We start from the raw sequence: 13,458 nt of genomic DNA, 5'->3' as shown, positions 1-13,458 counted from the left end.
CAGGAGGAGCCCTTGTCGCCGGGCGCGGAGAGAACCCAAGTGTGTGCCTTCAGGCGCCTCTTCTGCCAGGCAACACGCAGAAGGCTCAGCCTGAGCCTGTTCTTCATCTTCTCCTGCAGGTTAATGGTGTAAAATGAGGTGAAGGAAGTGCCTAGAAGTTGGGCATCTCCCCTTTCTGTAGCTGTTTTATTTTCTTCTCCTTCTGTAAGGGACTTTTTTGAATCATAAGAGAAAGGGCAAAGAAAAGAGAGAGAGAGAGAGAAAGGGCGCATTTCCACGGTTCTCCTCACCGGGATTTTGGGCTTCAAAGGTGCTCCAGCATGGGGCGATTGTTGGGCCCTTTATCACTACTGGCTGCTCCTCTTCATCTTCTTGGGTGGGTGTTGGGTTCTCTTCTTCCCAGCAAAGGCAGGAGTCCTGGGGTCAGTGAGTGGAGTTTCTTTCTTTTCAGGAACACCTAACAAGATACAAGAAGGGTAAGGCTTCACATAAATTTAAAGTGTTTATCTTCCAATACCCTCTCTGCTTTTCGCTGTTTGATTCTTTTCTCCATTTCAAAATCAAAGCAGATGGACCCGGTGGGTGGCTTCTCAGGCAGTTTCTTAGGGGAAACGTGCCCACTGTAAAGAATTACGGAATCCAGTTTCCGGGCTTTAAACTCGTAGAGCCCTGCTTCTACAGGATTACATTTCTTGGATTTTGCATTTGTTTGCACCACCTCTTGCTGCATTTTTGTTCTCCTCCGACTCTTGCTTCTCAGTACTTTTTAGGATCTTCGTTATATGGGAAGAAGAACCTGGGAAAGAATAGATATGTGTTTATGCATGACTGAATTAAGTTCCTGTACACATTATACAAACACAGCATTGAAAATCAACTCTATTCCAATAAGATCAAAATGAAATTGCACAGAAAGAAAAAGAAAAAAGAAATGGGCATGAAAAATGCTGCCGCCTTGCGGCTGTTTTCCGTAACAACAACGTCAAAAGCTGTGCTGATGGACACAATATTCAGAAGGCCCGTGGGGTTGTGAGTGAAGAACACCCGCCTTCATGGAATGTTTTAGGAGTGTCTATCAAAACACAGGGCAGACGTTCAAGAGTCAATTGCAAGATGTTTTACTCATATTCTTTAAAAAAAATCACAGGAAACGATGTCAACATTGATAAATATTAGAGAAATCCAAATCAATATTACAATGAGGTATCACCTCACACCAGTCAGAATGGCCATTGTCAAACACTCTACAAAGAACCAAGGCTGGAGAGGGTGGGGAGAAATGAGCGACCTCCTGCACTGATGCTGGGACGTCAGTCGGGTAGAGCCACTCTGGAGACCGTGTGTGTGCGTGCTGAGTCACTTCAGTTGTGTTCGACGCTTTTCGACCCTGTGGACTGTAACGTACCAGGCTTCTCTGTCCGCGGGATTCTCCGACACGTTCACTGGAGCGGGCTGCATTCCCTCCTCCAGGGGACCTTCCCAACCCAGGGATCGAACCTGCATCTCTTATGTTTCCTCTGTTGGCAGGTGGGGTCTTTACCATCAGCACCGCCTGGGAAGCCCCACAGTTGCTGTATATCAGGGGGACCCGCAACACTGTGAATCGCCTGCGTGTGGTGGTGTATATACAGGGGTTTCCCCCTGTATATCAGGGGAACCCACAACACTGAATCGCCTGCGTGCGGCTGTGGTTCACTCACCAAGCTATTGCTGACTCTTGCAATGGAAAGTAGCCCAGCAGGTTCTTCTGTCCATGGGATTTCCCAGGAAAGAATACTGGAGTGGGTGGTCATTTCCTTCTTCAGGGAGTCTTCTTACCCTGGGTTCAAACCCACGTCTCCTGGCTTTGCAGATGGACTCTTTACTAATGAGCCACCAGGGATGCCCTCAAATTACATATATACTACAATTCAAATTATATATTTTTAACAATGCTGTGTACAGAAACTATAAGACACTGATACTAGAAATCAAAGACAACATAAACAGACAGGGAGATGTTCCATGTTCCTGGGTTGGAAGAATCAGTAGTGTGAAAATTAGTATACTATCAAATGCAATCTACAGATTCAGTGCAATCACAGAATTAGAAAAAACATTTTCACAATTAATATGAAAACACAATAGACCCCAAATAGCCAAGCAATCTTGAGAAAGAAGAATGGAGCTGGAGGAATCAACCCTCCAGACTGGCACAAAAACAGAACTATAGACTAATAGAACAAACTCAAAAGCCTAGAGATTAGCCCACGCACCTGTGGGCACCTTATCCTTGACAAAGGAGGCAAGAATATACAACGGGGCAAAGATAGTCTCTTCAATAAGTGATGATGGGAAAACTGGACAGCTACATGTAAAAGAATGAAATCAGAACACTTCCTAACACCATACACAAAGATAAACTCAGAATGGATTAACGATCTAATTGTAAGACCAGAAACTATAAAACTCTTAGAGGAAAACATAGGCAGAACACTCTGACATAAACCACAGCAAGAGCCTCTGTGACCCATCTCCTAGAGTAATGAAAATTAAAAAAATAATAATAACAAGTGGGACCTAATTAAACTTAAAAACTTTCACACAGCAAAGGAAACTATAAACAAGGAGAAAAGACAACCCTCGGAATGGGAGAAAATAATAGCAAATGAAATAACTGACAAGGGATTACTTCCCAAAGTATACAAACAGCTTATGCAACTCAATGTCAGAAAAATAACACAATCAAAAAGTGGGTAGAAGACCTAAAGAGACATTTCTCCAAAGAAGACATACAGATGGCTGAGAAACATATGAAAAGATGCTCAACACCGCTCATTATTGGAGAAATGAAATCAAAACTACAATGAGATATCACCTCTCACCAGTCAGAATAGCCATCAAAAAAAATCTACAAACAATAAATGGTGGAGAGGGTATGGAGAAAAGGGAACACCCTTGCACTGCTGGTGGGAATGTAAATTGAGACAGCCACTATAGAAGACAGTATGGAGATTCCCTTAAAAACTAGGAATAAAACTACCATATGACCCAGCAATCCCACTACTGGGCATGTACTCTGAGAAAACCACAATTGAAAAAGACACATGTACCCCAATGTTCACTGCAGCACCATTTGCAATAGCTAAGACATGGAAGCAACCTAGATGTCCATCAACAGATGAATGGATAAAGAAGCTGTGGCACATATATACAATGGAATATTACTCAGCCATAAAAAGGAAAGCATTTGAGTCAGTGCTAAGGATGTGGATGGAAATAGAGCCTATTATGCAGAGTGAATTACGTCAGAAAGAGAAACATAAATATCGTGTATTAATGCATGTATATGGGATCTAGAAAGATGGTACTGATGACCCTATTTGCAGAGCAGCAATGGAGATGAAGGCATAGAGAACAGACTTGTGGACATGGCAGGTAGGAAGGAGAGGGTGGGACTGATGGAGAGAGTAGCATGGAAACATATACACTAACATATGTAAAACAGATGGTGGGAATTTGCTGTATGACTCAGGGAACTCAAACCAGGGCTCTGTGACAACCTGGAGGGGTGGGATGGGGTGGGAGGTGGGAGGGAGGCTCATGAGGGAGGGGACAATGTATACCTTTGACTGATCCATGTTGATGTATGGCAGAAACCAGCTCAATATTGCAATTATCCTTCAATAAAACACAAAATTTTTAAATTATATCTTTAAAAAAGTGGAAAAGAAATGCTGACTCTATTCCCCTTGGGTGTGGTTACCAGTGCTGAGGTGACACCCCTGGAGCCCTGAGTAGGCTTGGGTCCCAAGGCTGCAGTGTCCTGGCTCTGAGCGAGTCCCCTGGGCGCCAAGTCCCTGGGGGTGAAGTCCCACCTCCAGCCTCCTTCCTTACGGGTCGCCCTACCCACGGCTGAAACCACCTTCCACAGAGTGTTGTTGCAGGAATTGGGCTATGTCCAGGGGGTAAAAGATAAGGCGGAAGATGTCATGAAACACAAGAAGCCTAAGGTGTTTCTTCTGGAACGTTCTGCTCTAAGTGACAGTCCAGGGAAACGGCTTTCTCACAGGCTCTGGTTGCCTAGGTAACCGGAGTTGGGCAGGAAGAAATGCTACCGCCTTGTGGCCACTTCCCGTAACATCAACTTTAAAACCTGTGATGAAGGCCTCTGAATATTCACAAGGCCTGCAGCTGGAAAAAACACCTGACCACAAGTAATCCCAAGGGGTGAACCATTAAAAACAGAATTCAAAACAGGGCTGATGTTCAAGAATTCAGTTTCAACAGGTAAACTGTACTCAACTGTATAAGATCACAAAGCACATGGAAACATACTCCACATGACTAATTATCAAATCAGTGCAAATCAAAACCACACTGAGGAATCATCTCACCATGGTCAGGATGGCCATCATCAGAAAGAGCCACGAGGAATAAACGCTGCAGAGGTCGGAGACCAAGGGGGTCTCCCTGCACTCTTGGTGGGGGTGTGGATGGGCGCAGCATGGAGGTTCCCTGAAAACCCAACACGAGTCACCACAGGACCCCACAAACCCACTCCTAGGTCAAAACCGAAGAAAATAAAAATTTGAAATGAGTTAGGCATCCCTATTTTCAGAGCAGCACTATTTACTGGAGCCAAGACAGACAATCAACCAGCATGTACAGAGATTGAGAAAGGAAAACTAAGTGGGATCCAAGACCCTGGACTACTCCTCAGTCATAAACCAAAATAAAATAATGCCACTGGCAGAAGAACAGATGGACCAAGACATCGTCATATGCAGTGAAGTAAATCAGAGAGAAAAACATATCATAAGGTGTCACTTACGGGTAGAATCTATCAATCTGTACAAAGGAACTACTATACAAAACAGAAAGACTCACGAACCTCAAAAACCAAAGTTTCTTATGCTTATCAAAAAAAGTTAGGAAGAGTGATAAATTAAGACTCCTGCATTAACACATATACATTAACATTTATCCGAAAGATAATCAGAAAAGGTATACTGAGCTGCACAGGGAATCCTATTCAACTCACTGTAATAACCTATGTGGGAAAAAGAGCCCAGAGCAAGAATAGATGCATGTCTATGTATATCTGAAGTAGTTCCCAGATACCTGAAACAAAGACATTGGAAATCTACGCTACCACGATATATAATAAAAATGAAAAATACAACAAAAAAAAGTAGGGCATGAAGAAAGCTGTAGCCTTGCGGCCACTTTCTGTGACAACAACTTAAAAGCTGTGCTGATGGGCATTTAGGGCTTCCCTGGTGGCTCAGCTGGTAAAGAATCCACCTGCAATGCAGGAGACCTGGGTTCCATCCCTGGGTTGGGAAGATGCCCTGGAGAAGGGAAAGTCTACCCACTCCAGTATGCTGGCCTGGAGAATTCCATGGACTATTTAATGTTCACAAGGCCTGTGGGGCTATCAGTAAAAAACTCTTGCCTTCAAGAAATGTCCTAGGTGTGGTCATCAAAAAAGGATTCAAAAGGGGAGATGCTTGAGAAGCATGTTTTACTCAAATCCATTCAAAAAATGACACGAAAAATTGTATCGATAAATGTAGAGAACTACAATCTACACTACACCGAGGGGTCACCACACACCGCTCAGAATGGCCATTGGTGAAACTCTAGACATGATAAGTGCTGGAGAGTGTGTGGAGAAAAGGGAACCCTCCAACCCTGATGCTGGCAATGTAAATTGAGAACAGCCACTCTGAAGAACAGTATGGAGCTTCCTTAAACAATGAAAAGGACAATGAAATTAGAATACTCCCTAACACCATACACAAAAATAAATTCCAAACAGATCTGAACAAAAGGACAGGTACTATATGACTCTTGAGGAAAATACAGGCAGAACACGCTTTGACATAAATCTCAGCAAGTTGTTCTTCATCCACCACTTACGCTAGTGAAAAATAAAACGAAAATTAAAAAATGGGACCTAGTTAACCTTAACAGCATTTGCACAGCAAAGGAAATCCTAACAGAAAGAAAAAGACAAGCTTCTAAATGGGATTTCACTCCAAAATGTATAAATAGCTTGTGCAGCTCAATATAAAAAACACACACATAAATAATTTATTTTTAAAAATTGAACTAAAGATCTCAGTGGACATTTCTCTGAATAAGGCAGACACAGGGCCATAAAAACATGAAAAGATGCTCAGCTCAGTTCAGTCGCTCAGTCGTGTCTGACTCTCTGCAGCCCCATGGACTGTAGCATGCCCGGCTTCCCTGTCCATCACCAACTCCCAGAGCTTGCTCAAACTCATGTCCATTGAGTCAGTGATGCCATCCAACCATCTCATCCTGTCGTCCCCTTCTCCTCTTGCCTTCAATCTTTCCCAGCATCAGGGTCTTTTCAAATGAGTCAGCTCTTTGGCTATCAGTTGGCCAAAGTATTGGAGGTTCAGCTTCAGCATCAGTCCTTCCAATGAATATTCAGGACTGATTTCTTTTAGAATGGACGTGTTTGATCTCCTTGCAAGATGCTTAGCATCACTAATTATAAGAGAAAAGCAGATCAAGTCCGAAGTGATATCACCTCACACCAGTCAGGATGAGTTAGGAGACAGATGGGCTCCGGTTAGACTTTTACAGCTGGCCTCTTGTTCACATTCCACGGGGCAGGAAGAAGTGGGCTGCAGGCTCATTTCCTAAGACAAGAGATGGGGGGCTCCAGTCAAGGTGTTAACATCAGCCTCGTTTGCCCTCTGAAATGGAAGGAACAACAGAAACAGGGTGAACAGCCGGTGCTTGTCTTCTGTAAATGCATTAAGGTAGTAGTCATGGCAGTAGTCAAGGCAAGGACAAAGAGGGGTCGAAACCCATGTGAGTGAAAGATTAAGGGATCTCCCTTCCCCCACTTTTTGGACAAGGGAGACACTATGCATGTGCAGAAAGGCTCCTTGTGGGTCAAAGGTCAAGGAATAATGCCAGGCCACAAGGAGTTGCTTCTCCCAGAGGCCTTCACTTCAAGACCCGTCGTGGCTGAGGGGTGCGTGCACACCCAGGGGAGGGTCCCAGGTTAGGTCAGATGTGGACAAAGAAACAAGATAATTGGCCTGAAGGAAGACAAAGTCCTGGAAGAACTGCCCTACGTAAACGACTTGACCGCCTCTCTACTGCGCTCCTCCCCAGGGAGGGTGCGCACAGCCTTTCTTTCTGGGTTGCAGCTCTGCCTTGCTTCTGTCTTGACTAAACACACATTTCTCTGGGTGCTCTCCCACTTGTTGTTGTGCGATATCTCTAATGATAAACTTTGTAGCTGCATTCACAGTTTCTGCCTCTGCGACAGATGCATTTTTCACTGAGGGCAAAGATCCAGGGAAAAAGAGCTTCTAGCCTCTAGCCCTTGCTGGCCTGGTGGCTAGGAGTCCTGGTTCTCATCCAGGCTTCCCAGGCTCAATTCCTGGGCAGAGAATTAAGATCTCACTTCATGCCACTGATCCCTGCTGCCTCACTGAGATCAGAATGGCCATCTCAAACAATCTCCAACAATGAGTCCTAAAGTGGGTGTGGAGAGAGGGGGGCTCGCCCACAGTGTTGTTGAAAATGTAAATCAGGACATCCACTAGGGAGAAGAGTGTGAAGGTTCTTTAAATAACTCAACGTGTAAGTCCATGGACCCAGCCATCCTATGCCCGGTCCTGGGTCCTGAGGACCCCAGAGTTTAAGGACAGCTGCACCCTGCAATCTCGGCCGCACTGGGCACGGTAGCCAAGGCACGGGGCAGCCCAGGTGGGAAAGGACAGATGAACGGTAAAGAGACAGGGTGCATGGACTCAGTGCAATATTACTCAACCGTAAGGAAGGATGAAATAATGCCATGTTCGGTCACAAAGGAGAAAATAAAGGTGATCATGCTAAGTGGAGCAGAAAGACAGGAAAAGACCAGGATTATATGGCATCACTTCTAGGTGGATTCTAAAAATGGATAAAAATGACATCTTTTCCAAAGAGAAACAGCCTCACAGACATAGAAAAGAAACATGGTTACCAAGAAGGAAAGGGAGTGGGGAGAAGTTAGCTGGTTCATATACACACTCCTAATTATGAAATAATCCAGAAAGACCCACTGTATAGCATGTGGAACCCTAGTCAACACTCTGCAATAAACTATATGGGAAAAGCACACGAAAGGAACACATAGTCTATACATAAGTGAAAGTCACTCAGTCGTGTCCAGCTCTTTGCAACCCCATGGACTGCAGCCTGCCAGGCTCCTCTGTCCATGGAATTCTCTAGGCAAGAATACTGGAGTGGGTTGCCATTTCCTTCTCCAATAAGTGAACAGAGTTGCTGTCTACCAGGAAAAAAATCCACAACATTGTAAATCACTTATACACCCCAATTCAAATGATACAATAAAAAAGAAGAAATGGAAATGCTAGCTCCGGGCCCCTCAGACATGGTGGCCTAGGCTGGTGTCACATCCCTGGAGGCTGAGCAGACTTGGGTCCCAAGGCTGGAGTGTCTTGCATCTGAGTGGTCTAGGAAGAAGTGCCTGCAATGAGCCCTCTACCCAAGGACCTGGCGAATCTCCAGCTCAGGGAGTGTGTGTGTGTGTGTGTGTGTGTGTGTGTGTGGCGGGGGGCGGGGGGGGGGGGGTCCTCCTGCAGCCAAGCCAAGCCTATTGTACTCAAAGGCTGCTGGAACTTCTGGGATGGGAGAGCTTTGAAAAGTCCCCTGGTCTCCAAGACTCCCGGTGGTGGGGATCCCAACTCCAGCCTCCTTCCTTGGGGTTAACCCCACTACAGACGACATCACCCTCCACAGAGTGGAGTTGCAGGAATTAGCGTGTGTCCGGGAAATAAAGGTTAAGGGGGAAGAAATCGAGAGACACAACACGACCTGGCTCTTTGTTACTCAGGCCGCTTGCCGCTGAAATCGACAGTCCAGGAGCAAGACTTGCCCCGCCCCGCCCCGCCCCTGGTTGCCTGAGTAACCAGAGTTGGGCAGGAAGAAATGCTGCCGCCTTGTGGCCATTTTCCAGAACAACAACTTTAAAACCGGTGCTAATGATCTCAGTATTCACAAGGCATGCAGGGCTGGAAAGGACAAACGCCCTCAAGAAACGTCCTTAGGGTAAAGCACCAAAAAAAGAATTCAAAACCGGGTCTATGTTCAAGAGGCCAATTTCAACAGGTAAACTATACTCACACTGTATAAGATCAAAAAGCACATGAAAACACACTCCACATGTCTAATTATCAAATCAATGCAAATCGAAACAACACTGAGGAATCATCTCACCATGGTCAGGATGGCCATCATCAGAAAGAGCCACAAAGATTAAATGCTGCAGAGGTCGGAGACAAAGGGGGTCTCCCTACACTCGGTGGGGGTGTAGATGGGCACAGCACTGTGGGAAACAGCACAGAGGTTCCCTGAAAATCCAACACGCAGGCACCACATGAGCCAGCAGTCCTAGTCTCGGGCTCAGACATGGGGAAAAATCATAATTTGAAATGCCTCGTGCACCCCTATATTCAGAGTAGCACTATTTACTAGAGCCGAGATAGAGAATCAACCAACAAGGCCAGAGAGTGAAAAATGAAGACTAAGTGAGACAGCTAGATCCTGGAATACTCCTCACATACAAAACAGGGCTAATCAGATAAATAATGTCATGCAGCAGCAGAGGCAGACCAAGACATGACCGTGCGCAATGAAGTCAATCAGAGACAGAGAGAGAAGTCTCATCAGGTATCACCCGCAGGTGGAATCTATCAGTTTATACCAATGAATTACTGTACAAAACAGAAACAGGCTTAGGAACTTCGAAAACCAACTTACGATCACAAAAAAAAGAATAAGGATGAGCTAAGACTGGCATTGCCCCAGACACACTGATACGTACCCAACAGGTCATCAGAAAGGACACACCGAGTTGCACAGAGAACCCACTGAACACACTCTTCAGAGCAAGAGTAGACATACATCTACATATATCTGAGTCAAGTTCCTGGACACCTAAAAACCTGCATCACAAATCCGTGCTGTTCCAATATATAATAAAGAAAGCCAACACCAAAGAATGTGCAAAGTGCTGTACAATTGCACTCATTTCACATGCTAGCAAAGTAATGCTCAAAATCCTTCAAGTTAGGCTTCAACAGGACATGTCAGGCTGTATATTGTCGCTCTGCTTATTTAACTTATATGCAGAGCACATAATGAGAAATGCTAGACTGGATGAAGCACAAGCTGGAATCAAGATTGCCGGGAGAAATATCAATCACCTCAGATATACAGATGACACCGCCCTTATGGCAGAAAGTGAAGAACTAAAGAGCCTCTTGATGAAAGTGAAAGAGGAGACTGAAAAAGTTGACTTAAAACTCAACATTCATAAAACAGTCATCATGACATCTAGTCCCATCACTTCACGGCAAATAGATGGGGAAACAGTGACAGACATTATTTTCTTGGACTCCAAAATCGCTGCAGATAGTGACTGCAACCACAAAATTAAAAGACGCTAGCTCCTTGGAAGAAACATTATGACAAACCTAAACAGCATATTAAAAAGCAGAGACATCAGTTTGTTGACAAAGGTCAGTCTAGTCAAACTATGGTTTTTCCAGTGGTCGTTTATGGATGTGACAGTTGGACCATAAAGAAGCCTGAGCAGTGAAGAACTGATGCTTTTGGACTGTGGTGCTGGAGAAGACTCTTGAGAGTCCCTTGGACTGCAAGGAGATCCACCAGTCCATCCTAAAGGAAATAGTCCTGAATATTCATTGGAAGGACTGATGCTGAAGCTGAAGCCCCAATACTGTAGCCACCTGGCACCAAGAATGGACTCCTTGGAAAAGGCCCTGATGCTGGGAAAGATTGAAGGTGGGCAGAGAAGGGGACGACAGAGGACGAGATGGTTGGATGGCATCTCTGACTCAATGGACATGAGTTTGAACAGGCTCCAGCAGCTGGTGATGGACAGGGAAGCCTGGCGTGCTGCAGTCCATGGAGTCGCAGAGTCAGACATGACTGAGCGACTGAACTGAACTAACTTCTTTGGGATTGGAATGAAAACTGACCTTTTCCAGTCCTGTGCCACAGCTGAGTTTTCCAAATTTGCCGGCATATTGACTGCAGCACTTTCACAGCATCATCTTTTAGGATTTGAAATAGCTCAACTGGAATTGAGCTCCAGTTGCTTCGTTCCACTATCTTTGTTTGTAGGGATGCTTCCTAAGACCCACTTGACTTTGCATTCCAGGATGTCTGGCTCTAGGTAAGTGATCACACTATTGTGGTTATCTGGGTCATTGGGTCTTCTTTACATAGTTCTTCTGAATAGTTTTTCCACTTCTTAATATCTTCTGCTTCTATTAGGTTGATACTGTTTCTGTCCTTTATTGTGCCCATCTTTGCAAGAAATGTTCTCTTGATATCTCTAATTTTTTTGAAGAGTGCTCTAATCTTTCCCATTCTATTGTTCTTGGTTCCTCTATTTCTTTGCATTGATCACTGAGGAAGGCTTTCTTATCCCTTCCTGCTATTCTTTGGAACTCTGCATTCAGATGAATATATCTTTCCTTTTCCCCTTTGCCTTTCGCTACTCTTCTTTTCTCAGCTATTTGTAAGGCCTCCTCAGCAATCATTCTGCCTTTTTCCATTTCTTTTTCTTGGGGATGGTTTTGATCACCACCTCCTGTACAATGTCATGAACCTCTGAGCAAAGTTGTTCAGGCACTCTGTCTATCAGATCTAGTCCCTTGAATCTATTAGTCACTTCCACTGTATAATCATAAGGGATTTGATTTAGGTCATACCTGAATGGTCTAGTGATGTTCTCTACTTTTTTCAATTTAAGTCTGAATTTGGCAATAAGGAGTTCATGATCTGAGCCACAGGCAGCTCCTGGTCTTGTTGTTGCTGACTGTATAGAGCTTCTCCGTCTTTGGCTGCAAAGAATATAATCAGTCTGATTTTGGTGTTGACCATCTGGTGATGTCCGTGTGTAGTCATCTCTTGTGTTGTTGGAACAGGGTGTTTGCTATGACCAGTGTGTTCTCTTGGCAAAACTCTGTAAAGAATTATTACAGATATGCAAATCAAAACCAGAACAAGGTGTCACTGCACCAGTGTGAAAGGTCATCATGAAAAAGTCTACAAACAATAGTTGGTTAAAAAGGCATGGAGAAAGGGAAGCTTTTATGGTGATGGTGGCATGTAAATGGTCACAGTCACTATAGAAAGGGTACGGAACAGCACTTAAGGGATGAAAAGAGCCACCCTGAGATCCTGCAGACCAGGTTGTGAAAAGGCGCGTGCAGCCATGTGTGCGCTGGACTACACTTCACCACAGCAACAGCTGGCTACTCCCAGCAGCACTAAAGAAACTAAGAAATGCTTGTCAAGTTCACAGTCCAAAAGCGTAAACTCAGTAAACACTGGGAGCTAACCCGAGACTCACGGGGTGTGTCCTCCCCAACAGTTCACCAGCACAGGGCACCACTTACTTCACTTGTCTGCAGGTGGAGTAAGACGTACTCTTCAGGAAAATGAAGGATGTTCTCTTGGTTCTCAAAGACTCCCAGAGACTCTGTGTTCTTCTGGAGGCTGCTGAAGCCTCCAGCCTTTGAGGGCAGTGATGAGAAGGAACCTGCACTCAAAACCATCCAGCACTCACTCCTTGAGGGTGCTGAGGGTGACCAGTGTCCACCCCATGGGTGCCGGGGCCTGAAACCCCCTTATCACCTGTGATGGGAGGGACCCCACAGGCACCCCACTGGGCCAGCGGGGGCTTGGTGGGTGGGCTACAGACGTCATCAGGTACATGATTTACAAACATACTGTGCCATTTCGGATGGTGGATTATTTTTTTCCTTGCTCCTTTTATGCACAGCAGTTTATCCTGCTGAGGAAGTCCAATTCGTCTATTTGGTCTTTTGTTGCTTGTGCTTTTGATGGCAGATCAAAAAACCATGGCCAGATCCAAGGTCATGAGGACTCACTTTCATGTTTTATGCTAGGAGTTTTATAACTTCGGTTCTTACATCTAGGGCTCTGATCCCTTTTGAATTGACTTTGTATTCAGGGGGAAGCAAGGGTCCAACTTCATTCTTTTGCATATGGGGCACCTATGCTAACTTTGGGGAGAAAAACTTTGCAAATGATGTGACCAACAAGGGTCTAATATCCAAAATATACAAACAGTTCATACCACTTTTAAAGAAATCAAAAAATGGGCAGAAGGTCTAAATAGACATTTCTCCAAAGAAGACATACAGATGGCCAGTATGCCCATGAAAAAATGCTCCACGTTGCTAATTATCAGAGCAATGCCAATCAGAACCCACCTGATGGTGGTCAGAATGGCAAATGACAAACACCAGAGGGCGTGTGAGCAGAAGGAAAGCCTCCTCCCCTGCTGGTGAGAATGTCATGTGGCCACTACGGAAAGCAGTATGTAGGTTCCTCAAAAAACTGAAAAGAGTTGCCAGATGA

Source organism: Bos indicus, chromosome 25 (genome assembly GCF_029378745.1).
Source record: "Bos indicus isolate NIAB-ARS_2022 breed Sahiwal x Tharparkar chromosome 25, NIAB-ARS_B.indTharparkar_mat_pri_1.0, whole genome shotgun sequence".
Classification (NCBI taxonomy): domain Eukaryota; kingdom Metazoa; phylum Chordata; class Mammalia; order Artiodactyla; family Bovidae; genus Bos; species Bos indicus.
This window is presented reverse-complemented; position numbering follows the sequence as displayed.